General features: G+C 44.0%; 1 protein-coding gene across 1 annotated transcript in view; it reads left to right on the top strand.

Annotated features, from left to right (window-relative positions):
- The first annotated feature begins 10,324 nt into the window (after positions 1-10,324).
- The window catches only part of mical3 (microtubule associated monooxygenase, calponin and LIM domain containing 3), a 67,655-nt gene continuing 51,118 nt past the window's right edge, over positions 10,325-26,861 (top strand). The window contains exon 1 of the mRNA XM_023956088.1: positions 10,325-10,688. The gene's annotated coding sequence lies outside the window, so the exon portion shown is untranslated. The remainder of the gene's footprint in view (positions 10,689-26,861) is intronic.

Here is a 26,861-nt window from a genome sequence, read left to right as displayed (position 1 = left end):
CCAGATGGCTTTGACCTTTTTTTCCTCCATATTTTAGATGTTTTTGGCGTTTGTTTGGCATAAATGTCCTCACGTCACGAAGAAGGCATCAAGTCCGTCGACTGAACCAACTGTCACCTTAGTGACAGCATTGTTTTGTGTTGCCATTTTTTCATTTGGGCATTTCACACAAAATTAACCCAAAAAAGCAGAATATATTTTAATACCTTTATTAAAATGTTGGTTATAGAATGTCACCTTATGACTGACTTATAAAAAGGTTTTATAAAGTAGATTCAAACCCCCGCCCTTGTCCCCACATAGCCACTTAATTTGGAAGCGTCCCACAATTGAACTGATTCCCCGCAGCCCCCCCCCCCCCTTTCTTCACACATTTCCAGCAGGAGCGCGTGCAGCTATAGCCAGGGGCGCTGATTCGCTACATGACGGCGCAGTCGCAGTTTATACTTTTATTTTTTTCATCAAGCCCGCGACCGTCGCCTCCCCTGAAAGATGAGCCCGTCAGGTTTTGCGCATGCGCAAACGCGGTGGCGCTCCGTGCTCCCCCCGTGCCCCCTCCCTTCTTCTTCACACACATTTGTGTCTACTTCTCAAAGACAGGAGAGCGCAGCTGCGGGGCGAGGGCGGCGGCGCGGCCAGGTTCAGGCTGTTACAAACTCACAAACTGTGACATAAGTAAACCAATAGTGGTGCATATAATATTTTACAAGCGCTGAGCCGCCGGTGCCGCCCCCCTTCAGTTTTCCGCCCCAGGCAACCGCCCGGACGGCCCGTGCCTAGAACCGCTACTGATGTCTGGTCTGGTGTCAATGGATGTTTGTGTCTTTTTGACGTCCGTTGCGGACATAGAAATGCAATCAATTTAATTGAATCTGGTCCATTTTTAGAGAACAGCTGGACTGAGAGAAACTTTCATGTCGAAGGAAAAAAGTCATCACTTTGCAGAGGTGGAGGAGAAAAGAACAGACACGACGTCAGAAAAACAGCCGTGGGATTCAGCGACATGTGAAGTCACGGGCCGACTTCAGAGCCGGCAATTACCGTCACGCAAGCCGTGATCATGTCTGCCAGAAACCCCGCCTTCAGTGGCGTTTCTGTCGGGAGGATGGTGAGGTTAGTCATGAAGTGATGGGGAAAGCTGGTTTTCTGCTTCCTCGCATGGATTCGTCTGTTTCTGGGTGAACCTTTATGTTTTCAGAATGTTTACGTTTATAATCTGATCAGATCAGAAGAAAAACGACGAAGGCGGAGCCTCAACACAAGGCCTCTGTGATGCCGCCACGGCGCTGGAATCATAAAAATATCTCATTATATCATTGTTGCCTGCGCAGTGGTGCAGTGGTTAGCACCCTTGCCTCACGGTGAATTGGTCCTGGTTCAAATCCCAGCTCGGTACTTTCTGTGTGGAGTTTGCACATTCTCTTCATGCACGTCAGGGTTCAATCCAGTTTCCCCCCACAGTTAAAAAAAATGTGTAATATAGGGTAACTGGTGACTCTAAATTGCCCCCTAGGTGTGAGTATGAGTGACCTGCTCCCCCCATCGGTAGCTGGGATAGGCTCCAGCAACCCTGTGTCACCAAAGGGGTTTCAAAACCGGATGCGGTTTCATAGTTCTCAGGCAGAGAAAGCTCAGGAGAGTCATGTTCTGCAAACGCATCAGAGGGGCGGAGTCTCAGACGTCAATCAGCTGATGATCCACCACATGTTAATACACGTGCTCACTTTATGGAGTCGTTTTCATCAGAAACTATATTTACGTTCATAAAATACGTTTCAGTTCAGCTCCGCCTCCTTCGGACTCCTGACTTCTGGTGACCGGGGAGCTTTCAGGCGGATCGCCGCTCCTCCGTCCGTCTGATGGAGTCCTTGCTGTGTGCCGTCCGTCCTCGCTCTCTCTCAGTCCCGCTCCTTCATCACAAGCCGCCTTAAGTGGCGGCTGACAGATCACATGTCGCCGTATGTGAACAGCTGCGGTCAACGGTTGTGCGTTTGCTCTTTGTCAGTCGACACGGATGACTCGTTGAAGCAGACAGAGGGAAGCTGGAAGGGACAAGGGGTGGAGAGGTTTCTCCAGAATCAGCCCAGAATGAGATACGGATCTAGTGGAGGGGATTCTCCTTCCTGTGTTGCGATGGGTGAGAGATGGACTCGGGTTGGTGAAATCATTGACTGACGGCGTCACGTCTGACCTGAACCATTCAGTCTATCGATATCAGCTCAACAGTGACCCGAGCCTTGTATACCTTGTTCTATCCTAAGCACGTTAACATTGGGAGATGGGTCATCTAGACCCACTAGACAGTGCTCAGAACCTTTTTTCTTCAATGATTTGTGATCTTCACTGGTGTCCATGGATTACATGAAATCTTTCCACCTTTATCCACCTTTGTCATGGTAGGGAGAACACGTCAATTTAAGGGGGGGGTCATCTGGACCCTATAGGATAGCACAAGGGTTTAAGCTGAGCAGCTAAATAAACTCAGACAGTGTTGGAATCACAGCTGGTTGCAGATTTAGCCTAAGTCCAAACTGCCCTTTCGAGGGGATGCCGGGGGTCAAACCTGTATGGGGGCGGGTCCCGCATGGGAAATTTCAAGGTCCCACACGTCTCAGAGAACTCTGTGGAGAGAAAATGTTCATGCATGTTTATGTCTACGCTCTGCGGGTCGTGGCGAGCACTCATGACACACAAGGGTTGAGCAGGTGAGACGCAGGCGTGTCGTCCAGATTTTCCCTGATTTTAACCCCGCCCATAAATCCTGCAGACTATGCAAGACCGTGCACGCCACCCTCCATGGACCCGGACAACCCAAAAACTCGCAGCACAGGAACAGGTCAAGCCCTAGAAATGCCACTTCTAGAGTTTCCATGGTAGGAACTGCTCTCTGTTGCCTTTTAGCATATGTTGTATTTTCCTTTGTATTTAAATTGTTCTGAAAGACTTAAAAGGTTGACATTAAACTGTTAGTAGCTTTTGTTTTAATCCTACTTAAAAATACAGCTTTTAGAAAAAACGCAGCGTTACAGGACAGGAGCCGATTGTTCTGACTTTACAGTGAAGACATTCAGCCTCCTGCAACAATGCTCATTGTGAAAGATGTGTGCATGTGCGCACGTGAGCGTGCACGTGTGTGTGTGAAGGGCTCATTCCCCATTGGCGTAAATACATGTTTGAATTATTGTGCCGTTCCGTTTGCACTGTTTAGACACCATAAAGTTGTGAACTTTCACCTTCCTATTTCAAGCCCAGACCATGACACTGCCCCCACAGGCAGCAGCAGACGTGATGGAGATGAGTCCATCGCTTCATGCGTTCCTCCCTTCTCTGATCCTCTCTGGACTCTGTAGACCCACCAGACCATAGAGCGTTTTCCCATCAAGTCCATCTAGATCCGGGCTCTTCGGCCTTCAGCCATTTTCTTGGCGCCCAAACCCAACATGTGGGTTGGCCGTGTCACACAGCGTCTGAACGGCGGCAAAGCAAAACCGGTGGAACTCGGCAGAACCTTTGCAGCACAAAGACTCCCCGGTGTTCATTTCAGAGGTGAAATCCTAAACTGCAGCAGTCGGATTTCTTTTCTAATCTGCAGCACAGCTATCTGAAGTGGTGGATCAGCTGCCGTTGAACCTTTTCTGTTCCGGGATGTTCCTGACAGAGACGACACATTACTAACATGCATCTGATTCGCTGTTTTAACGTTTAAAGTCACGTTTTTCCTGTTTCGCTGACTCAGACCTAACATTTGTCAGCTGTTGCTCTCCTCCCATGAGAGGAAGAGGTTAAAGGTCACCGCCTGCAGCGTAATGAAGCTGCATCTTCCAGCAGCTGAAGCTTTTCTGGTCTGACTGCAGTCCCACTTGTTGGTGGAGAGGCCCGAACGACTTTATTCTAACTGTATGAAAACATATTTAAACCATCCACTTTTTTCAACTTTTATTTTGCTTTTGGGATGACTCTGTTTTGATGGTGTGAGTGTTTTTACCGTCAGGTTTTTAACTAGAGTCTATCTTTTTGTGAACAATGGCTGACATGGTGAAGAGCGGACGGGCAGCGGTGGGAGGAGCTTGCAGCAGTACTGCAGCTTCAGCTTCGACTCTGGCCACGTCTGAGGGCGCCTAAACACCAGCTGTTAAATTTAGAGCGCCCCGCCTGACCGCAGGCCGGCGCACCTCCTGACGTCTGCACTCATTGTTTTCCTTCCTCCCTCCTCCTCCTCTGATGTGGTTTCACTCTGAAACGTTGATGGCGTCCCGTCTCACACACTCATTATTCCTTCTACCCATCATGCTCTGGGGCGGCGCGGACTGGAGCTGACTTGTGCGGTGTTTGCTCAGGGTTAGTGGTGTTGGCTCTGAAGGGAATAAAATGCCGGAGTTACGGCTCTGGCCAGATTCATGTTCCCTAAAATACAGCTGAACTCTCCGGTTCTGCCATCGGAAGAAAGCTGAGCGGAACCGGAACTTCACTGAAACGTGGCGTCCTGATTGTTGCATCAGCATAAGAAAGAAAGGCAATAGAAGTGAACGTGGCATGGTTGTTGGTGCCAGACGGGAGGATTTCTGAGGATTTCAGAAACTGCTGTCCTACTGGGATTTTCACTCACAACCTTCTCTAGGGTTCACAGAGACTGATCAGAAAAAGAGAAAATATCCAGTGAGTGACAGTTCTGTGGGAAGAAATGTCTTGTTGATGCCAGAGGTCAGACTGGTTCCAGCTGATAGAAAGACAACAGGAACTCAAAGAACCACTGGTTCCAACAGAGGTCTGCAGAAGAGCATCTCTGAAAGAACAACACGTCTAACCTGGAGGCAGATGGACTACAGCAGCAGAAGACCACACCGGGTACCACTGCTGTCAGCTAAGAACAGGAAACTGAGACTACAATTCACACAGACTCACCAAAACTGGACCATAGACGATGGAAAAACCTTGTCCGGTCTGATGAGTCTCCATTTCTGCTGCCACATTCAGATGGTAGGGTCAGAATTTGGCCTCAACAACGTGAGAGCATGGATCCCTCCTGCCTCGTATCAACAGTTTAGGCTGGTGGGGGTGGTGTCATGGTGTGGGGATATTAACTTTGGACCCCTTCGTACCAAATGAGCATGGTTCCAACACCACAGTCTACCTGAGTATTGATGACTGAGTATTGACCATGTCCACCTCTTTCTGACCACAGTGGACCATCTTCTGATGGCTACTTCCAGCAGGATAAGGCTCCATATCATCAAGCTGGAATCATCTCAGACTGGTTTCTAGAACATGACAATGAGTTCTCTGGACTCAAACGTTCTCCACAGTCACCAGAACCCAATAGATGTGGTGGAACGGGAGATCGGCATCATGGATGTTCAGCAGACAAATCTGCAGCAACTGTGATGCTGTCATGTCAACGTGGACCAAAGTCTGTGAGGAATGTTTCCAGAACCTTATAGAATCTATGCCACCACGGATTAAGGCGGTTCTGAAGTTGGAAGATCCTTTACAATGTAAACTGTAACAGTCATCACTTCTGGTGATCTTATTTCATTAGGATATTTGCAGAATGTGTTTTTTATGGCCACTCACAGTAACGCATCTTCTCATGTGTGTCCATCCCTGCAGCAAGTCGGCTATTTTTAGCCTCATACGCATTTCCCAACATAAAAAAGCCCATTAGTGAGGCCTCTTTAGGCAAACGCGCACAGCTTGACCTTTCCTTCGACCCGAGTCGATTGTCCTCTTTGTCTTCCAAAGGACACATTTACATTAAATTAAATAATCTAAACTAGATTAGTCTGTTTGGACAATGCTCCTCAGTCTGAAATTGAAGTTTTTGATCGTCCTGATAAATCTGTCCGTACAGAAACAGACATTGAGCTTCGGCACCATGAGGGGGTTTACGAGGAGTCATCAAGTGCCCTGCACGAGCTTCCTCCTCCTCCTCTGCAGTGCTCACTGGCCCATAGCTGGTTGTTGATGGCAGTCATGACCATGATGAGATCACCTATTAGCACAACAGCTCCCATTATCTTTTTCACCTTCGTGCTGACAGAACAGAAAGAGGGCAAAGAAACGGGGAGCCTCAGTTAAGGAAACGCACACACGTCATCCTTTCTTTTATGGAAGCATTTCTGTAGCATAATTAAAAATAAGAGTCAATACCAGAAATGCATTTTCAGAATGAAGCTGTATTTGTTGACTCAAAATTAAAAAGAAGAAGAAAAAACATTTTTGGTATTGACTTTTACTTTTAATTATGCCACAGAAATGTTTCCATGTATTTTATTCTAAAAAGAACCAACACTGCGTCAGAAATGAGCTCTCGGTGCTCCTGCGAGGAATACATACAATTATGGTTATTGTGATTTTGGTCCAAATACTCACGAATCGGATCCAGAATCTGGTTTAAATCTAATTTTTCGAGTGTGCTGGAAGGAAACAGCTGGCAGTACATTTTAATTACTCAAAGGTGACAAAGAAAAACTGTCAGCGCGTGGTGTCTGCAGATGAACAGATGGCTCTGGAGACTGCAGAGCATATTTTATTAATAAAGTTCGTGACCCAATTTCAGCTTGGGAGGAAAAATGGCTGCTTGATGTGCCGCCCGCTTACTTTTGGGAAAACATTTTTACACATTTATGTTTGGTTCAGGTGGAGTTTAGCAATCCGAAGTTGAGGACAGATTTCCAGGGAAAAAGCAATCCCTGGAAATGTTCATGACGTCGGCGCTACCCTTCCCCGCTACTTTGCTGAGAGCTTTCTGTTTACATGCTCTCTCACACCCCCAACCTAACGTTATCGGTGCAACAAAAATGGTGGCAATATCAGATCTGTCCAGCCGTCCAGTTTAGATCCAGATTCCAGCTCAGACGCAGGAAAACAAAGACGTTCGTGGATCTGTTTGTCTGCAGGTGGATGCATCAGAAAGGGGCGGAGCATGGAGCCTGTGGCCCCGCCTGTTGCAGATTTTACGTCATAAATGTGAACTTTTTCAACCGGCATTTTTTTCGTCTGCTCCTGATTCACAACGATTTCAATAAAGAAATCCTCAGAAAGGCAGTTTAGAAGTGTATTTTGTTTATTCAAGTCCTCCATCATCAGAAAAATATCACGAGAACACGTTAAAAACACCAAAAAAAAACCTCCAGAGTGGGTCTGTAAATGAATATGGAAACCCCTTTGTGCCAGTATTTCATCCACTCCAAAGCCTAAAAACTCTTGCAAAGTTTGACAAATGTGCAGTTTTTTTAAATGTCATTTTTATTTTGCTCCACGATACTTTAGTTTCCTTTTATCTGCTGGAATTGTGTGTTTGGAGTGGAATTCCTTTGCAGGACAAAACGAGCAGCAGCTGCTCTGCTCGGGTCGCTATAAATAGGTTCGTGCAGCGCCTGCAGGAAGCTGCGACGCAGCAGCAGGTCAGTCAGCCGTGCGTTGGCCGTTTCTTTAGCGGCAGGCGGGGACGCCGTGGAAAAGGCCGATGGCTCAGACTGGTAATCCCTGGAGTCAGTCATCAGGCTGCTAATCCAGCCACTCACCCACCTTAAGAGGACCCCCCACCCACCCCTGACCGTGTGGACTCCTCCTTACTTCACTGCATTCGTCTAATCAGTGCTGGAGGAGTTCAGGTCACGTGAGTCCCCCCCCCCAGCCCTCTCAGTTACCATAACAACAAGCGCCGGTCCAGGCAGCATCTGTGGTGAGAAGAGGAGGTGGGAGGACGGCAGACGTGAAGGAGGAAGGAAAGCGGATAATCGGAAACAAGGGGAGCACCTTTGTGGCTCCTTTCTCCTGTCCTGCTCCTCCTTCAGCGGCGTAAGTCCTCCAGCGCTTTGATCCTCCTGCTGCTGAAGAGCAGACGGATGGAGACGTGTTTGCTGTCTGCGTTTGATGTGGAAATGCGGCCGCTGCCTTTTGAGGATTTCTGGAATGACATCATGTGTTTGTCCTTTGTGAGGATGGGAATAAGTGTGCAGGCCGCCTCACCTCCGGCGAGGCAACGCTTTGTCTGTGAGCTTCATTCAGCATCTGCTGATCCCTCCTGACAGCTCTTTGGTCGACCGAGGTGCGGTGGAAGCCAAGAGCATCGACACAATCAGAGCCAGCCTCTCCCACTGATGTATTATGATGCAGCAGAAAGCCTTGCATGGGACCACAAATCCACCTTTGTTCTTTTGGATTTTCCGTCCCTCTTTTATTCTCACTGGAGCAGATCTGCCTGCCTGCATTCTCTTGTGGTTTGTTTAATTAGAAGATGTGTACAGCCAGAACTAGGCCAGCTTGTTCTGATGTGACGTCCTTGTGATGGTGGAAGCTGGAAGACTTCCTGACTAGAAATTGTACTCGGGATTCAAAAGATCTAAAAAACCTACCAAAAGGACGGTCTTTTCCGTGAGTCACTGTTGTCACGGCACTTTAGAGGCAAAGTCAGGAAGTCGGTGACACGTCGTCCCATTCCTCCTTCAAGCGAGTGAGCTGTGGAGCTGCAGAAGCTCACGGCGGTTGCCTTTTTCCTCTGAAAGTTGTGGGTCAGTCCAGAGCACACAATGCCCTATTCTTCCACAAAGGGTGACAATGCACGCCCTCTGTTTGATGACCCATCCAACGTGCCTCTGAGCTTATAAATGACACCAATTCTGGACAAAGGTGATGTTTTTATGGCATCAAAGGGGTTGAAAAGACTGTTATTTAGTGCAGGACCCCAGAAACTGAATGAAAATGTAGAGGAGGAGGCAGCTGGATAACAAGGATAGCTCATAGTTGTTATAAAACAAACAACAAAAAGCAAAAAAATGGACTTTCTAAAAGCAGGAAAGTGAACAGACACTAGAAAATTAAAAACGCAGGGAGAAAGAGAAACGTATCATCAGAAACCAGGAAGAAGGCATTTATTAAGGGCAGCTGGAACAACGGAGTGAAAAAAATGAAAGAACTACAAGAAATTGTAAAGAAAATCCAACAATTAGTTTATAGGCAGTGAGAAAATGATCTATTTTCTATCATACTGGTGTGAGAAGAGACGCCATCCAGGATGTGACAGGCGTCCGCGACCAGCTGGTGTTCTTCACGGGCCAGATTTGATTCAACAAGAACCTGAATTTCAGACCATATATTTAGTTTTTACAGATTAGATTGTTGACAAGAATTTTTTACTCCTTTCAAAAAAAAATTTTATTTTATTTCTGGTTTTATTATTATTTTTTGAAACTTGAAACTATTGAAACTTAACTCAACCATTGATCGCCGCTTTGCTGTAATATTTTTAAAGCTTCCAGCCGTAGAAGCACAAAAACAGTAATTTTTTTTAAATTTCTTTTTAGAATTAGAATGAGAAAAATTGGAAAACAAAGCAAACATCATCTTCTAGAAATGGGCTAAAACTAAATAGTTGTCATTTACAGATTGTCCATTTCAGTGGTTTGTGATTCAGCTGCTTTGCTTCTGTGATGGATTAAAGTGTCGACAAATATACCCAGAGGCCCTAAAAAGGCACGAGGCCAGATTTGAAACGTTAATAAAAAACATTCAAATGACTAATGATCATCCAAAATGAGCTCACATTTTTAGTTCTACATATTTCAGCCTGTCGGGCAATAATACCACTAACGGATTCTTCTCATGCAATATGCAAAGGTAGGACTTTTAAAAAGAAAATTTCATTCTGATGTTTTAAGCAAACATCAAGACATTCAAAATTAATTTTTTTATGAAAAAATGTGAAATTTATCATGTGTTTGAAATTTATGTTGTGCATGTTTAAACGGGCACAAAATAGCTGGGAAATTAGTCTGTGACAAGTAATGGCTGCATGCAAACGTCTGCAGAATCCATTCATAAAAGCAGGGACTTAGAAAAAAATACTTTGTACTTGTTAAGAACTCAGATATTATTCTTCAGGACTTTAGCCAAAGCAGATTTATTTAGTGTCCAACTAAATGAAAGACAACAGGATTTTTGAGGAGCGCCGTTTAACAGAAATTAAGGTGTCAAATATCCATTCTTCTAAGAAGTCTTCAGCTGCTATTATTGCTACTTCAAGTTAATCGGGTTTTTTAACTGCTATGTTTTCCCGCCTTCAATTTTAGGCAAAGTAACTCATTGTTTTGCCAAAAATGATCTTCATTTCATTCATGACAAAGAAGAAATTAAGGTTAAATGGAGTTGATCAACGCGGGGTGCAATATCTGAAAGGATCATTTGCATTCTTTGCGCCAGAATGAGTCGGTTAGAAATTTTCCTGGATAATTTGAACGCATCACTCACTTATTGCGTCACGCCAGAAAAAGACCTATCGGATTAAACTGAGCTTGAACGGGCGGCTCCACTTTCTTTTGTGATGTGGGTTGTTTGCTTTGCTCAGTAAACCGAAATTTAGTCAAATACCCGTATTTAAGTAATTTCCACAGTCTTGAATCATGTCCGTGTTTTTGTATTCACACCAGTCTGTTGCGCCGTCCAATATATTTCTTTTTACCGGATTTTGTTTCCCAGCCGCTATTGTCCCCCCTGCCCTTCGTCGTGTTGGTTCGGTCCAATCCTTCTCCGTCAGTTTCAAGTTGCGCCTTCTCCCTCTGCTGTTCGCCTCGGTGCTTGGCCCCCAGAATGCATTATTAACGAACGGATGGGGATTTTTAACGTGGAAAAACGTCACGTACGCTCGGAAATGCGCGCGTGCTGAGCAGAAAAGGATCTAAAGGATCTAGGTAAGAGAGAGAGACCATTTCGATCGCTGTGTTTGGATCTGAGATGTTTACCTTGGCACAGTTTGGATGGCTCGCTGTGGTTAACTGCTCCTCGGTTTAAGCCACCCGGCCCCCGTAGAATGGGATGTTAGAGGGAAAAAAAAACAAAAATCTATTTTTGAGGTGTACTGGTTTGCGTGCCCGTGCGTGGTGTAATGGGACAGCCTTAGGAATGCAGAGGACGGTGACAACATGCCGCTGCATTCTCCCCTCACTGACTGTTCTGCAGTTTGAAACTTTTTCTGTTGTTAGCTCACAACAGCAGCAGGGGAATGTCTGTCAGCCTGAGCTGTATTACTGCAGAACCGTGCGTGGGTCCATTGTGTTGGGACTCGTTTAAATACAGTAGGTGTCTGCAGCCAGCATGCTTTTCCAGCCTGCTGTAATCACGTGGTGGTGACAATGACAGTGTGTCCACTTATTTATGAGGGGGTTCTCTTTATTCTCTCATTTAAAGGCCATACATTTGAAGTCATCATTTTGAATCTATTCCAAATGCCTTCACAGTGGTATTTTAATGCTATAAAGTATTCAACCCATTGTTTTCCTGTTTCTCTTTCTTTATTCTTGTATCTTCCACCATTTTTTGGTGCTTAACTCCTACTAGACAGACTGGCGACCTGTTCAGGATAGGCTCCAGCAGCCCGTGACCCCGAAAGGCATAAACGGAAGAAGATGAATAAATAAATGAATTAATAACTCCAACAATATTTCACCTATTTTTAAAATCCAACTATTCAAATGTTCAGCTCTTTCCAGCTGTGACTTTTGGTCCTTCAAACTTGAACTTTTCAAGATATTTCAGGATTTCTAGGATTTTTTCTCCATTGAAATCCATGGGGGATCCTTGGTGCAAAAACTCACTGGTTCGATACCCGGCTCTGGCACTTTTTCACAAAAATATCTTTTTTGTTATTTAGCTGTTTTGACTTTATTTACGGTCAACTTTGATCATTCCTTTATTTATTTTTTTGTTGCCAATTATTACCCTTTAAGTGTCATTTTCATTCAGCAAAATAGCATTAAACTCTGTATTTTCTTCTGAAAATGCAGCTCCTTCTAGTTGTGATTATGATGTTTTTTTTAGCAAAATAAAAATAAAAACAGAGAAAACCCGGTCATTTTCTAGGACATAGATTCTGCGGAGCGGCAGGAGTTCATTAGAAATTCACCTCTGAATTAGTCGTGCCTATTTCCCATCTTCTATCGCAACGTTTTTCAACCAGTGCAACTATAACTGTTTTCGGAAAAGTCCCGCCCCTTAAAATGTCTCCACCAATCATTCTTGGAGGCTTAATCACACGTCATCAGTCTGACCAATCAGAAGTGGTTAAAGTCTTCACTTCCTTGTTCTGATTCTGCTCATAAAGTCTCTCAGTTCTAACAAAAAAACCAGCTAAAGCTCGTCTTTAGCGGTCTAGCTTTCCACAGAATGTGGTGTCAGACCGTGGAACAAGTGAACAAAACCATGAAGCTCAGAGACGCTAGTCTGTCTGCGTTCGGCGGCTGTTTGCACTACATCTCCCATGATGCATTGGGTTAAAGGGACATCGTCTCAGCGCACAATGAGTCTTCCTTTGACGTCTTGAAACCACAACGAACACACATAAACCAGTTTTTAAATCTTTTAACTTAACTTTTATTCCATCTTTTAGATAAAACAGCTGCAGCTTCCAGCTTTTTCTGCCACAATTATCACAGAAATGCATGTGAGATCATGGAGGGACTGTAGATCAATACAGACTGAGTTTCTCCTTTTAAAAAAATCTTTGGATTCTGGTGTGCCGCGGAATTTTTGTCGAGGTTAAAGTGTACAAAAGGTTGAAAAAACTGATCTATGGGGTTACACCCTCTCCTGCTAGCTTACAGCCCCTCACACCCCCAAGCTAGCATTAACACTGCAGCAAAAATGGCAGCAATATCAGAGCTATCCAGTCGTACCGCTTAGATCCAGATTCCAGCTCAGACGAGGAAAACAAAGATGTTCATGGATCTGTCTGTCTGCAGGTGGATGATGCATCAGAAAGGGGCGGAGCATGGAGCCTGTGACCCGCCCACTGTAGCTCTGAAGTCACAAATGCACTCTTTTCCATGATTCCTTTTTTCTTCTTTTATTTCATGATTTCACAATGATTTGAATGAAGTGGTCAGAAATGCAATTTTAAGCTTAATTTTCTGAACATTTGACCTCCATCATCACAAAAATACCACAAGGACAAGTTACAAACACTATTTTCATGGGAGTGAGTCTTTAAATGGGTTTGCTGCCCACAGTGCTGAGGTCAATCCATGTAAAGACTCTGCAATCATGAATCTTTGAAGTAATGAGGCATTTAGTTTCTTTGAGTTTCAGATCATATGAATCTGATTTCACTGCCCTTTAGTAACTGTGCAGACTTGACACAAGCTAAAGCTTTTTAAAGGAGCATCGTAGAGAGAAATGACTGACGTGAACAGAGAGGCGGGAGTTCAGAGGCGTTTTCCCGCCGGTTGCGTGAACATTTCCTCTGTGCCGGATCACGCCTGAGCCGCTGGCAGACGTGTGGAGGCACAGTCTGACGCTCCTGCAGATTCTCCCAACAGCCCTCCTTCCTCAACAGAAAACAGGACGGTTTGGCTGCAGTTTATGATGCAATCCCACATTTTACATTTGTATTAGTCTGCTTTGGCACACTTGCACCAACCTTCAGTCTGGCTGACACACCAACCAACCCGCCGCTGCAGTCGGGGTTAAATCCAGCAGCAAGGTCCTGACCTGACAAATGTTTCTGTCAGATGAAGGCTCCTATTCTGCCTCAGTGCGGTGATTTATCCTGTTTTATTGATCTGTTCTATTGAACTCTAGTTGTTTCTTACAATTCAGCAGCAGGACACAGTTAAATAATAAGTAATGCAACCCAAATGTTATTATTTATTAGATGCTGAGTCACTAAAGGGCCTCTGCGTTTTGTCACTTCACTGAGTTCATAAAGATGTAAACATTAGCATAAAAGTGAAAAGCTGAAATGTAAACATTTAAACGACTGGCTTTCTGCTTGCGTTGACACACAATGTCAACAGAGTTGATGTTTTCTGGAAGTCCCTCTTCTGGTTCTTCATGTGGGATGAGAAGATTTGACACTTTTTTTTTTGTTCTGCTTTTAAAGCTGAATTTTTTTCTCTAAAACTCACTAAAAAAGCATACAGAGTTTTAACAAACCCAAACCACCGTCCTACTGCTTCAGCTGAGCTGTAGTTTGGATGAGGAAGAACGCTGGACGGGAGCGGGAGGTCAGCAGTGAGAGGTTCTGTAGGTGTGACAGAGGTGGGACTGCACCAAGGATCCACTTTGAGCTCCTTCCTGTTTGCTATGGTGATGGACATACTGACAGATGAGGTCAGACGGGAATTTCTGTGGACCAGGATGTTTGCAGATGACACTGTGATCTGTAGTGGCAGCAGGGAAGAGATGGAGGAACATCTACAGAGATGGATCAGGAATGAATCCGTCCAGCTCGTCCTGAAGATGTCAACGTCACCTGACGAGAAGATGGTGAAGCTCCCGGTGTGTCGAGAGTCGATTCTCAGCGATCAGGTGTTGCCCAGAGGGTCTGTTGCTGCTTGATTCACCAGAGGCACGGTGGCCCCCTCAGATGTCAAACCACCACGTACATGGTAGCAGGCGGAGACGGCAGCGAGCCCCTAACAGGAGAGGGTTGTGGCTCCATGCTAATGGAATGCTGTTAACCGTCAGAGGGTTACGGCTTTCGGCGGCTGCTCTGTGAGAGGAAATGAATGTGTTGAGGGACAATTCCCGTGTTTGGCTTCAAGTGAGTCTAGCATGAGGTGCTGGTTTGGCTGCTCTCATGACATCATCTAGTTTAAACAAACTTTACCGTAAGATCCTTTGTTCAGGTGATTGTTTTTGTTTTACAGAGCAAAGTCAGAGGGTTGGAGATAGTGTCCGTCCTTGTACCTCACCCTTCTGCAGCTTTAAGATCTAAGCATTAGAGCTGAAATACCCATGTTGCATCAGGTCTGAGGGAACTAAAGGTTTGAAGTTGAAAACTGCAGCTCTCACAGGTCATACCTGAAGGATGACCTGTGAGAGGACGACTTAGTCGGTGGCTTCTGACCATTTGTTTTAGTGGTTTCCCACAGCTGAGGATTAAAGTCTTTACTCTACTTGGCTGTTTCTTCTGTCGTAGAAGTCAAAAGTGGGTCAGGATGACAAATGCATTCCTGAGGCCACGCCAGGGAGGTTGTTGGTAGAATCTGAGGGTTTAGGATTCAATCGGTTTGGAATAAATGAACTCATCATTGCATAACTGATGGGAAATGGGAAACAACACAGAGTAGTTACTTTGACAGTCCTTGACCTCAAAATTACAGACAGTTAGAACCCTTTTCCATTCTTCTGACTGCTGTAACTCCTCAACCGTTGACAGAGTTAACATTGTGGATAAAGCAAATGCTGCACTGAGCAAAGCCACTTCAGAATCAGCTGATTGCATGAACGGTCAAAGATTTACGGTACGTCAAAGAGCGCGTGTTATTTAAAAGTGTTAAAGGTTGAACTAGAACCAGGTGGAGTTTATCGGGGAACCGTTTAGGGAGTGAGGCATAAAGTAAATTTACTTCAGTTTTAACAACAGAAAACAAAGCAACAGCCTACTTTTGTACCGGGGATGTCCCGATCCGAACATTTGATCGGAAATCACGACGTTTCAGACCCGATCGTTATCGGAATTTTACGTTTGATTTTTTTTTTTTCATTATTTTGATCAACGCTGTTTATTTTAAATAAATGTCCTAGTAGAAGTCTGCATATCATAAACCCAACACAACATTTTATTGCTATAAAGTTCAGCGGAAAACGGACGCAGTTTGAGCAGAAGGCGCAGAAAAACAGCTCGGTGAAGTTGGCGAGATATTCACAGATTCGGACCTCGAGGCTCATGTTGGCGTGTTGTTGGGCCTAGAGACAGCGAAGAAAAGACGGGAAGCAGAGCTGGAGGCAGCAGAGATGGAGTTGCTGAGGTTCTCTTTGGGAGTGACCAGGATGAATCAGGAATGAGGACATCAGAGGGACAGCACATGTTAGAGGTTTTGGAGATGAAGTCAGACTGAGATGGTTGGCACACGTCCAGAGGAAAGACGGTGAATATGTTGGTAAGACCAGTGTTTTTCAACCTTTTCTGAGCCACGGCACACTTTAACCTTAAAAAAAATCCCGCGGCACACCAGCATCCAAAAATTAAAAAAAAAGGAGAAACTCATACTCTGTATTGATCTACAGCCCCTCCACAATCTCACGTGCGTTTTTGAGATAATTGTTGCAGAAAAAGCTGGAAACTGCAGCTGTTTTTTTCTAAAAGATGCAATAAAAGATAAGTTAGAAGATTTAAAAACAGTTTGATGTGTGTTCGTTGGTTTCAAGACGTTTAACAACAGATCTCCGTATGCGCTGTCACTCTCACAACCCAATGCATCATGGGAGATGTAGTGCATAAAACGGCCGGAGATCGGTTTTCGGAGCTTCATTGTTTTGTTCACTTGTTCCACGGTCTGATACCGGATTCTGTGGGAAGCTACACCGCTAAAGACGAGCTTTAGCTGCTATTTTTTTTTAGAACTGAGCGACTTTACGAACTAAATCGGGACAAGGAAGTGAAGACTTTAACCACTTCTGATTGGTCAGACTGATGACATGTGATTAAGCCTTCAAGAATGATTGGTGGAGACAGTTAAAGGGACGGGACGTTTCCAAAATACAGCCGAAGGTGCAGCTGAATCGCGGTACCTTATCAAAATGTCTTTATTAAAATAAAAAAAACACAAAGAAAAAGTATTTTATGATCTTTTATATTCCTAACTCCTCAGTGTTTTATCAGGGCCTGTTTGGATGAACAGAGAGCTGAAATCATGGAGATGGTAATTGCTTTTAGATCAGTTAATGAGGGCAATTTCCCAAGGCACACTTGACCATCTCTCACGGCACACTAGTGTGCCGCGGCACACTGGTTGAAAAACACTGGGTAAGAGGATGCCGAGTCTAGAGCTGCCAGGCAAGGGGTCCAGGGGAAGACCAGTGAGGAGGTTTCTGGATGCAGAAGACAGGGTTAGATAGAGCAAGCTGATTGGCTGTGGTGACCCCTCAATAAAAAGCTGAAAGAAGAAGAGGACTTCAAGGTTCAAAATCTCTTTCAATAAACATTTCAAACTGACTGCTAGTGTCTCTGGCTTTTTGTCTCAACGCCTACGACCTACAAAGGTTTTTAAAAGAGAAGTATTTGGATTTTTGTTTTTTTTTCCAATACGAACGGCGCCGCCTGAGAGACGACAGTGAAAAGTGCAACCTCTGGAAAAAAAGTCATAAAAATGCAATAAAAAAAAAAAAAAATCTATAGTCCTTAAAAAAAAAACAGCCCAAACCAATGATTTGTTCTTTTGATATGATCTAATCATGAAATCTCATCATCACATTTTTTCTACAACAACGATATTGGAAGAAAGTCCTTGTTTTTCATTTTTAATAGAGATTTGAATCACATCTGATCAAAAATGTTGAATAGTTCCGAAGATCCTAAAGCTGCAGTCACCAAACTTTCCAATATGACTAATTATCAGCTGACTGTCTGTCATAGTGCAACAAAGATTTTGGGAGAAAATCTCTTCTATTGTTTTTTTAAAGATTTTTTCATACATAATTACTCCAAAATAACCGTATAGTTCTTCAGGAACCAACGCTACAGTTTCCAAATGTTCTCACATGACTAATTATATAATTATTATTTTTTTAATCAGTGAATATATTTACCAATTCTTTCCAGTTATCAGTTGGTCTGTTTTTAAAAACTTAACTGTTAAAGCTACTAGGGTTGCCGATGGACGATACCATCTTCCATCCCAATGGTTTACTGCAAACATCGTCAACTGCCAATTTAAGGGACATCGCCCAACCCTAAAAGCTACGTCACAGAATTTCTCTGTTTAAGTGTGAAGTGATAAAAGAAGGTTAATGGAAAAAAAGGTACCATTGGGATCTGTCAATAACTTTTTATTTTCAAGTATTACAAAAGTATTGGATCGGGACTCGGGATCAAAATGAATCAGACTGGGGCCATCATCTGTGTAAACAGTGGGGATGCTACAACTCTTGGTTTAAAACCGAACTGTGTGTCACAGCGTTGAATTGAATTGTGGGAAAAGTCAGTGGTTACATCTCTACTGCAAACCAGTAAATTTATGTTGAAAATGAAATACATTTACTGTAGTATTTGTCAGACATTACACTAGGCTTAGTATAAGTCACCCGAAGGGTTGACTCCACCGTTACTTATTTTCGAATTTTAAAGAAGTATTTTTCAGCATTTTTGGTTTTTGTTAAACGCAAATTGTATATAGAATAAAAACAGGTCAAGGTTTGAACTGAACTTTTTTTGAACTGTAGTGTTTGGTAAGTTTTTATGAACCTCGTCATCTTATTTTCATTTGACCTTGGAGGGAAAATGGTGCACAGCGTTTTGTTTGATCTCAGTTTAGAGCCGAGGCTCGTTTGCTTCCTTTGATTCTCCATTTCTGAGAAGACGAGGGTTTGGTGGTGCCGCATCTGGTCAAGAGGTTAAGGCATATTAAGCTAAAACATGGATTCCACTCATCTACAGGGTTGACATTCCTTGGAAACAATTCATTCATCTTCTAAACCTGTTTTGTCCCTTTCGGGGTCACAGGGCAAATCCCAGCTACTCATGGGCGAAGACAGGAGACATCCTAGGGACGATAAGCTATGAAGCTTGTTTTTGAATGGTGGGAGACAGCCGGACTCCCACGTTTAAGTGCACATGGAGAACATGCAAACTCCACACAGAAAGGTCCCCCATTGATGGTCTGTTTCAGGTCCCCCAGCTGGGACTTTAACCAGGGGCTGTCTTGCTGTGAGGCAAGAGCACTATAACCACTGCGCCACCGTGCAGCCCTCTTTGGAAAACGTTTATGAACCAAAAAAGCAGCATCCCTGTAAACTAAGAATGGGTTAATGGTTTCTAAATGAAGTTATTTGGCAAAAAACTCTTGTTCTTATATCTTTATGGTTGTGGTGATGTCGTTATTTGTGTTCTTTGGTTTCTGCTGTTCTTTGGTTTCTAGTTAGGTTATTTACTGAAACATGACCAGCAGAGAAGGAAACTTCCATCCTGTTTGTACAAAGCCTGAGCAACACCTGCCAGAGAGAATTATAGACTTCTACTGTTATTAAGTTACAGGAGAAGTCAGGAATATTTTCGTGTTTTGTTTGTTTTTCCGCTGTAGAGCCCGCAGCGCTTCTCCTGACTTTCTGTTTGGTTGTCTTCATTCTGCAGCTTTGTAGCGTCCACACGAGGAAAGCACTAATGACTTCCTCTGCTCTGTCTTGGAGAAGAGTTTCGGTATTGACGAGCCTTCAGGTCTTGTCGATGCTTTAGAGCGAAGCTACAGCTTAGACTTGTACTTTCCATTAATCGAGTATTTGGATGTCACGCGTTCCTGTCCCCGCGGCGTCCTGACTCTTGTTTACCATCCGAGCTGCACACGGCCACACCCACACAAACCGATTAGAGAAAGCAAGTGTGGAAGTCCAGGGATTAAGGTCTGTGATGACTGGAGTTCACGGTCGGAAGACCCGTCGAGGCTTTACAAGGCGAGCTCCTGGTACTTTGCCCCAATCGGATAGTTTTGATCATAAAGTGTTTTAAAATGTTTTTAATTGATCCTAGGAAAACCATTTGAAACTATCAATCTATCAAAAATATAATAAGAATTTGGGGCTGTAAAAATGCTGTTTGTGTGGTAACATGAATTTTCAGTGCTATATTTGACATCAAACAGGATTTTACAGGAAAAATGTATTCGACTGTCTGATTTCTGATGTCTCTTGGTTTTTAAAAACCAGTTACTTATTATATGTTTTACATACCAACTATAAAGTGGAAATGTGTTTGATTTACAGTTTTAACATGGGCAATCAGACACGCTGAAATAAAAACTAGAGTTGTTCCGGGCTTTGAGCATGACCTGCTGGAACAAGAAACTTTGCGTTAGAACCTTATGCATATTTCGGGCTGTTGGTTGGTTTTCCTTGTTGGATCCCATCTGTTTGTGTTTCTGTCCATCAAACCATCCGGATTAACGACCGAGAAATGCTCAGTCTGTCAAGGAAAACACTAAAACTGACAAGTCATATCCTGTTGCCGTAAATCCTTTCCAGATTGTGTTACTTCTTTTATCATTTATTGGACATCTCAATATCAAAGGGTACATTTTAGAAACAGAGGTATAAGGTTTTCCAATCCTCACCAGTTCAGATTAATGCTGCTGGACTCGTCTCAGATTACATCTATCAGTTCTCTGTGAGGGATGGATTCAGGTGTTTGAGTAACCAAATACAGTCCGCCATCTCAGGTTTAAAATATGCAAACGAATGTCACGGATAATCAAATGTTCAAATCCGTCAGGCTTGCTTAGGCTAATCCATTAGGAGCGTAGATTTAGGAGAAGATGTGCTGTTGCTTTTGCATTTTTCCATTTTGTGGTTATTTAGTCCTCCTGGCTGCATAGCTGTGGCGTCTGCTTCATGGTAGTTTTTGATATGCATGAAGGTTAGATAGGTAAAACTGGACCATTATTTATGACTCGGAAGTAATTAAGGAGAGGGAAGTCTGCCAGTATTCCCCTTTGTCAGCAGCTCACATAATTTTTATGAGGAAAATAACATTTTATTTCCAACATACTTTCTATAACAAATATCTGAAGATGTGAAAGCTTTGAAAGTTCTCACCCGCATGTCCCAGACCAGGGATGGGCAACTCCAGGCATGGAGGGCCGGTGTGTCAGCAGGATTTCCAAATAGCCAAACCCTACTCATGACTGATTACCTGGTTCAGGTAATTGGAAAATTGGAAAACATGCAGGAATGCGGCCCTGAGGCTTGGTGTTGTCCATCCCTGTTTTAGACTACTTTTATCACAGCCAACATCTATTATAGTCCGGTTCCCTCTCCAATGAGTATACATTCAATTTCAGATACACATAGAAACATCCATTTTTTACCCCCAACACACCCAAATGCACCCCTGAACAACTCAAATTTATAGTCTTACATATTTACAGAGATATTGGTAATTTATATTTTTTATCTGAACATATGCCTCTATATTTAAATTTCTATATTTATTCTTACACTTTGACACTTAGTGATGCAAATATGCATCAAACCACTTTTGCTTCAAACTCGCCTTAATTTAGCAAAAGCATAAGTGAAGATTCTTTATTGCTGAAAATCAATTCATGCGTCAAAGTGTTAAACTCTTATGTTTGGGTGTCGTGACGCATTGTTTTAGTTACTAAACTGGTTATGCTCCACATTTTCATTGGCAACACTTTGTTACACTTTAAAAATGGAACAACATGCTAAGATTAATTGCAAATGCCCCTATGACAATAAAAAATATTGTAACCAGTGGTGTTTTAATGACGTTTTTAACTAAAATAACACAAACGAAATGTCTTAAAAAGCCAAATTTATCTCTAGCCTCTGTTTCCAGAATCTCCTCTACGTGGGCGTGGCCATTGGTTCTAAGCAGAGTAGCCCCGCCCTTGACCCCCCCTTTCTTATCATGATGGCTGTGTATTGCATGAGTGAAGGGGGGGGGGCACAAACGACACAGACTGTCTTTATTCTTTAGCGATGAAGAAACAGAGAAAAGTGACTTATTGTTGGTTCCAAATCGACATTTTGTGAACAGAATGACAAAATGAATGCGTGTACAAGACCCTGCTGTTTAATAAAATGACACTTTTAGAACTATGATAAGTCCATGAAAGATGCTTTGAATGACATGATAATTTAGGCTACATTGCACTGGCTGTGGCTCAGAACTGATGTGATGCTAGCACATGCAGGTTGTTGAATTACCTTGCACAGCAAATAAGTTGAAATGCCAGAAAGAAAGTTTTTGCACGTAATAACTGTCTTTGAGACAGTTTGATTGACAGCAATTTAAAAAGAGAAATACTCAGAAAAGCAAAAATTAAATGACTTCTTATTCCATTTATTCTCTTTCATAAGAAAAATGCCACGCTTGCATGTCAAAAACTCAAAAATGATTTCTATCAGAGTGGGACTCTAAAGGCCCGTACACACCGGGACGAATTTCGCGCGCGATATTCGCCGACGTTTAACGCCTCGTGACTAAACAAAAGGGGACCAATGTGAGTGTGCAAACTGACGCAAAAACGCCACGCGTAAAAGCGTCATTTTTAAAAAAAACGCAACGGGACAAAACTGTCTTGCTAAGCACACATACGTCACGGCGAAGAAGATATACGCCAAGTAGCGTCTACACTGCCGCGAAGAAATAAGATGAAGATGCACTCACTGACGGACATTCTAAAATATCCCCGAAAACGCTCACGATACATTTTCAGCTCTTGTACCAGTAGATAAAACTCCCCATGTTGTTCTCTTCTCGTAACTATGGGATGTAACCAAAATCGACGTCTTCTCCAGGGTCTTTCATCATTCAACAGAACAATAATTTCTTCATCGTTGGAACTGGAGCTGGAGCTACTGGTGTTGGAAATATTCATGTTTTCTTTGTATGATTCTGACAAGCGCGTAAATACTTTCTCTCTTCTTCTGAGTGAAAAGCGACTTTAAGAAGCGTAAAGTTGCGCAGCGCCACCTTGTGTACAGGAGTATTTCTGTTTACATTAAGCGCCATCTAATGTCAGGGAATGAAATTGCATGTTCGCTCGGCTCATCGTCAGCGAAAATCGCCTGGGTGTGAACACAAAAAACGTGTTGAAAAACGTTGGCGAAAAACGGCTGGCGAATATTCGTCCCGGTGTGTACAGGCCTTTATACTATATTTTAAGGTCGTGTCCCACTACGTACACTTTGAATATATTGCACGGATGAGAATTGGTCATTCGTAAATATACATAGAAAAAGTGAGAAAGGTCTTCATGTTAAAGTTTTACAGATGCATAACGAATGAACCACGGAAGAAGTATGAATAAACTATGTAAAGAAAACATAAACCAACGTAAAACATGAACCGTGCGTGATTATTGCGCCGTTTGTATGCAGTTCATCATGTGCACCGTATACGTGATATAAATCTGTACTTCAGTGGTTCATGCATGGAAAGGCTGTAAGGCATTTTAGGAACGGTCGTGGAAAGACACAAATTTGTGTATGCACCTTACAAAAATCACGCCCAATTGCATAAGATTTAAGTAATAATTGCATATAAATTACGCAAAATATGCACAAAATGTGTAATTATCAACCAACCAAAAAATGTGAACAGTTCAAAACACAATTTGCGTAAAAAGCCGTCAGCACAAACCCTTGATGAACATTACTGCACATCGACAAATGAGGAACGCAAGAAACACGTATGAATTACACGTATCACGGAAGACCGAAATCTCATGTTCAGACCGCGCACAAAATGCATGGTGGTGAGTAATCAGGAGATGTCCCCTTAGTGCCCTACTCGCCAATTTTAACTGCACCCCCCTTAGTAAACACACCCCTCCCCCTTCAATATATACACTCAAACATAAACACACACACATGCACACAAACACCCTCTCAAACACCCATACACGCACACACATTTTACAAGGAAGGTGGGACCTGGGTCCATCTGTCCCCTACCCCTTCCCTGGTGGGGGGTGTGGGCCCCTTGGCGATGGCGGCCGTGTCCCTTGGGTGCCGGCTCCCTGGGCCCGGCGGTGCTCTCTCCGCACGGTGGGGGGGTTCATATTACACCTGAGCCGGGGGTGTTCGTGTCCCTGGGGGGTGGGTCCTGGTCCTTGCCCCTGGGCGCTGGGCCCCGCCAAACTTCCAACATGGCCGAGCCTGGTCGGGCCATATTTATAACACCCCTTGTGGGCCACCCTTTTTTCCCCGGGGTTCCCCCCTCCTGGGCGGGGGCGGCGGGCCCCTGCCTTGCTCCTACCTGGACCAACCGTGGGCCGGGTGGGTGGCTGCCTGGAGTGCGGAGCGGGTCTCCCTTGGGGGGTCCTGGCTCGTACCTGGGGTCGGGGCGGGGGGATGCCCGGAACTCCTGGGTGGTGGTGGGGTGCTCGTCTGGGGCTGTGGGCGTCCTTCTCCGGTGGGGCCCTGCGTTGGGCTCTTCCGGCGCGGCGGGGGGGCTGCTTTCCTGGCTGGGCTGGGGCGGCGCTCTCTTTCCCTCCGCGCCTCCCTGCTCTCTGGCTCTGGGGGCCTCGCGGCGGTCCTGCTGGCCCTGGCCTGGGTGGCGGTCTTGGTCGCCCGGGGGGCGGTTGTTCCCTGCCTGTTCCCGTGTGGCGTTGGGGGAATTCCGGCTGCCGCTGCTGCTGCGGCGGGGGTCTGGGTGTGGGGGTGGCTGGGCGCTCCTCCTCCTTCTTTTCACATTCCACCATCCATTTTAGAAGAACATAAACACTCACTTGAGCACAGGTGTTAGCTCACCTTTGCACTAATAGTTTGCATTATTGAATGAATGAAATATTTCACACTAGTTGGTTTAAAGGCATAGGTATGCGTTTGTGAACACTATCTGTTTTGTGTACATGTTGACATGTGGACATTTTTGCAGCTAGCAGGTGTGTTGATAATATTTGAGTGTGTGTGAACAGGCCCCGCCCTTTTTGTACTACATTTGACCGTACCGTAACGATAAACAACCAGTAAACCTGTCTGCTCTATGCTGCTTCATGGTCTTACCCCCCTTCCCCTCCTATTATCACCCTCCTACCCCCCCCTCTCTCTAACGTCCCTCTCTCTTTTTCCCCTCTTTCCTTTTCCGTCCGGTCCAACACCAAAGATTTTCAAACATGATTGCAATTAATAAAGTTTAGCCTCAATTACAAAAGGGGTTTATTCAGACATACCTTTGGTTTGTCTGAAGATTAATAACCTCTCTTGTTAAAATAAAATATGTCCAACACAAGAGGCCCTCAGCTCTCATCTGTTTGCCTAGGTGTTGGACAGGACAAGTTTAAAAAAAAAAAAAAAAAAAAAATGCATGGTGGGTGTGTGACACGGGGATGACTAGGAACTGGGAAGTGTGAGTCATAGTAAAACTGGAGAACAGGTAGCATTACTCTAGTCCAGCAGCAAAATTGCAAAAATAAATTAAACTAACTGGGCAAAAACTTTTTCATATTGTAAACAGAGCCAGTGATGGACGGATGAAGCTTCGTGAGGCTTCAGGCAGTAACAAAAATTTAAAACAACAGTGACACCTGGTGCTCGAGCGAAGCCAAAGCACCTTTATAAGAAAGATTCAACGCTAACAGTTTTAATCCCATGTTGGAATTAAACTTCAGAATTGGGAATTGGGTCATTCCCAGAGGTCCATGCTCCTCAGTGGCCTGGCTGGCATTTTTGGCCAACAATGTCAGTACTTGAAAGCACCACATATGTATCACATTTACAACTGTTTGTGGCTTAAACCAATGTTGTCTACGAAGGGAAAAGCGATGCCTCCCTGTATTTTGAACCCCCGTGAGTCCGTTTCTTCACCTGAGTGCCTTTTATGACTGTTGACGCGTCATGCCGTCCTCTTGGACGGTTCATCTGTCTAAAGGTCGAGATGGCCATCTATGACAAAGGTCTTTAATATTCTGGCGCATTGATTATTTCATTGGCATTTTATAAATATTTCTATTCCAAAAACTGGAAGTAATTTTGGAAATCTGAGCCGTGCTCTTTGTAAATAATTTCATATATGGCAGCATAGTAGGCTTGACTGACAGCTATTTCTTTTATCATAGTGTAGAAAAACCTGATAATGTATCGGTGTGCAGAAGCCACCTTTTCTTTCTTTGAGTGAAAGCCACTGATTGGTTTCCGTGTTATTTGTTTTTTTCCCAATTCCTTGAAGTTTGTCCAAATATTGGACAGTTGAGTTCATTACTTTGTAATCAAACTCCCCCTTGTTGGTTTTATGGTTTAGGGACAGCTTACAAATGGACCACACCTCTCGTCACGCTGCTCCATAAATAGTTTTCTGAGCTACTGCACTTCTGTCACCGTCATCATGCTGAGATGATCATTAACGCCGGACACCAAAGCCAACAAGCCACCGCTGCTTTGGGAATAAAAAAGGCTCCTGATCACTGCAGATCTGCTCCTTTCATTTTTGCTTTTGTTAATCCTCCTTTAAATTGTACACTAATGTACAGCCTGTCTGCTTTGATTGACGACTTGGATTGGATGAGAGACATTGATCCCAGAAGGGTCCTCTGAAAATCTGAGTCGACAAACGCGTCTGTGAGGATGCTGTTCCTTTGAGGGTGAGGATTTCGCTCTCTGATCCTGAAATCTGGATTTATCTGACGCTTCTCATGAATCTGCGGTTCGCTGCGTGTTTTGAACAAACGCCAACATCGCCTGCTTAAGTCTGGAAAAGGGCCGGATGGCATTCGGTCAGAGAAAAGGGATAACGGATCGAGATTAGACCGACAGGCTTTCATATTTTACCGTACACTTTGTCTTAACTCTAAAAGGAGAACGATCGGATTTGTCAGACGTATCGTCTGAAAGCATCGCTGGGAAGTGTGCTGCCTCCTGGCTTTATCCTTTGATCTTTTTGTAGGTTATTAAGTGACGTAATACTGCAAGAAGAAGGCCATAGTGTCTGTGGAATGTCATCCATGCGAGGATAGGCATCCAAGTGGAGGAACGCCATGGGCGAGTAAAATCCCACAGTTCATCCAGTTATGTAGTGGTCGGATCTACACCGATTATTTTATATCCTTAATCGGTGAAAGAAAGTCTTCCTCAAATAATGAGTGAGGTCCATCCTCACTCATTATTTGATTGTGAATTAATTTAACAGTTTGATTTCTATGTGAATATGGATTTGATATCTATGAAGACATTTTGTAAACCCAGACCTTTTATCTTGTGCGGTAAAATCTGCAATAACTCCACCTGACAGTGAATCTTAATTTCTCCAGGGAACTGGTGCAGAACGCTGATCCAGTGACTGTAAACTGGACGACTTTAATCCTTTTTAATGAGACCGGAGCCAAAAGGGGGGCAGAAGGTCGTCCTGAGGGTGTAGGAATGTCCACACGAGCCGCACTGAAGTGCCCCCATGGGGTCAGCTGGCCGTC

Source organism: Oryzias latipes, chromosome 6, assembly GCF_002234675.1.
Source record: "Oryzias latipes chromosome 6, ASM223467v1".
NCBI lineage: Eukaryota > Metazoa > Chordata > Actinopteri > Beloniformes > Adrianichthyidae > Oryzias > Oryzias latipes.
This window is presented reverse-complemented; position numbering and strand designations above follow the sequence as displayed.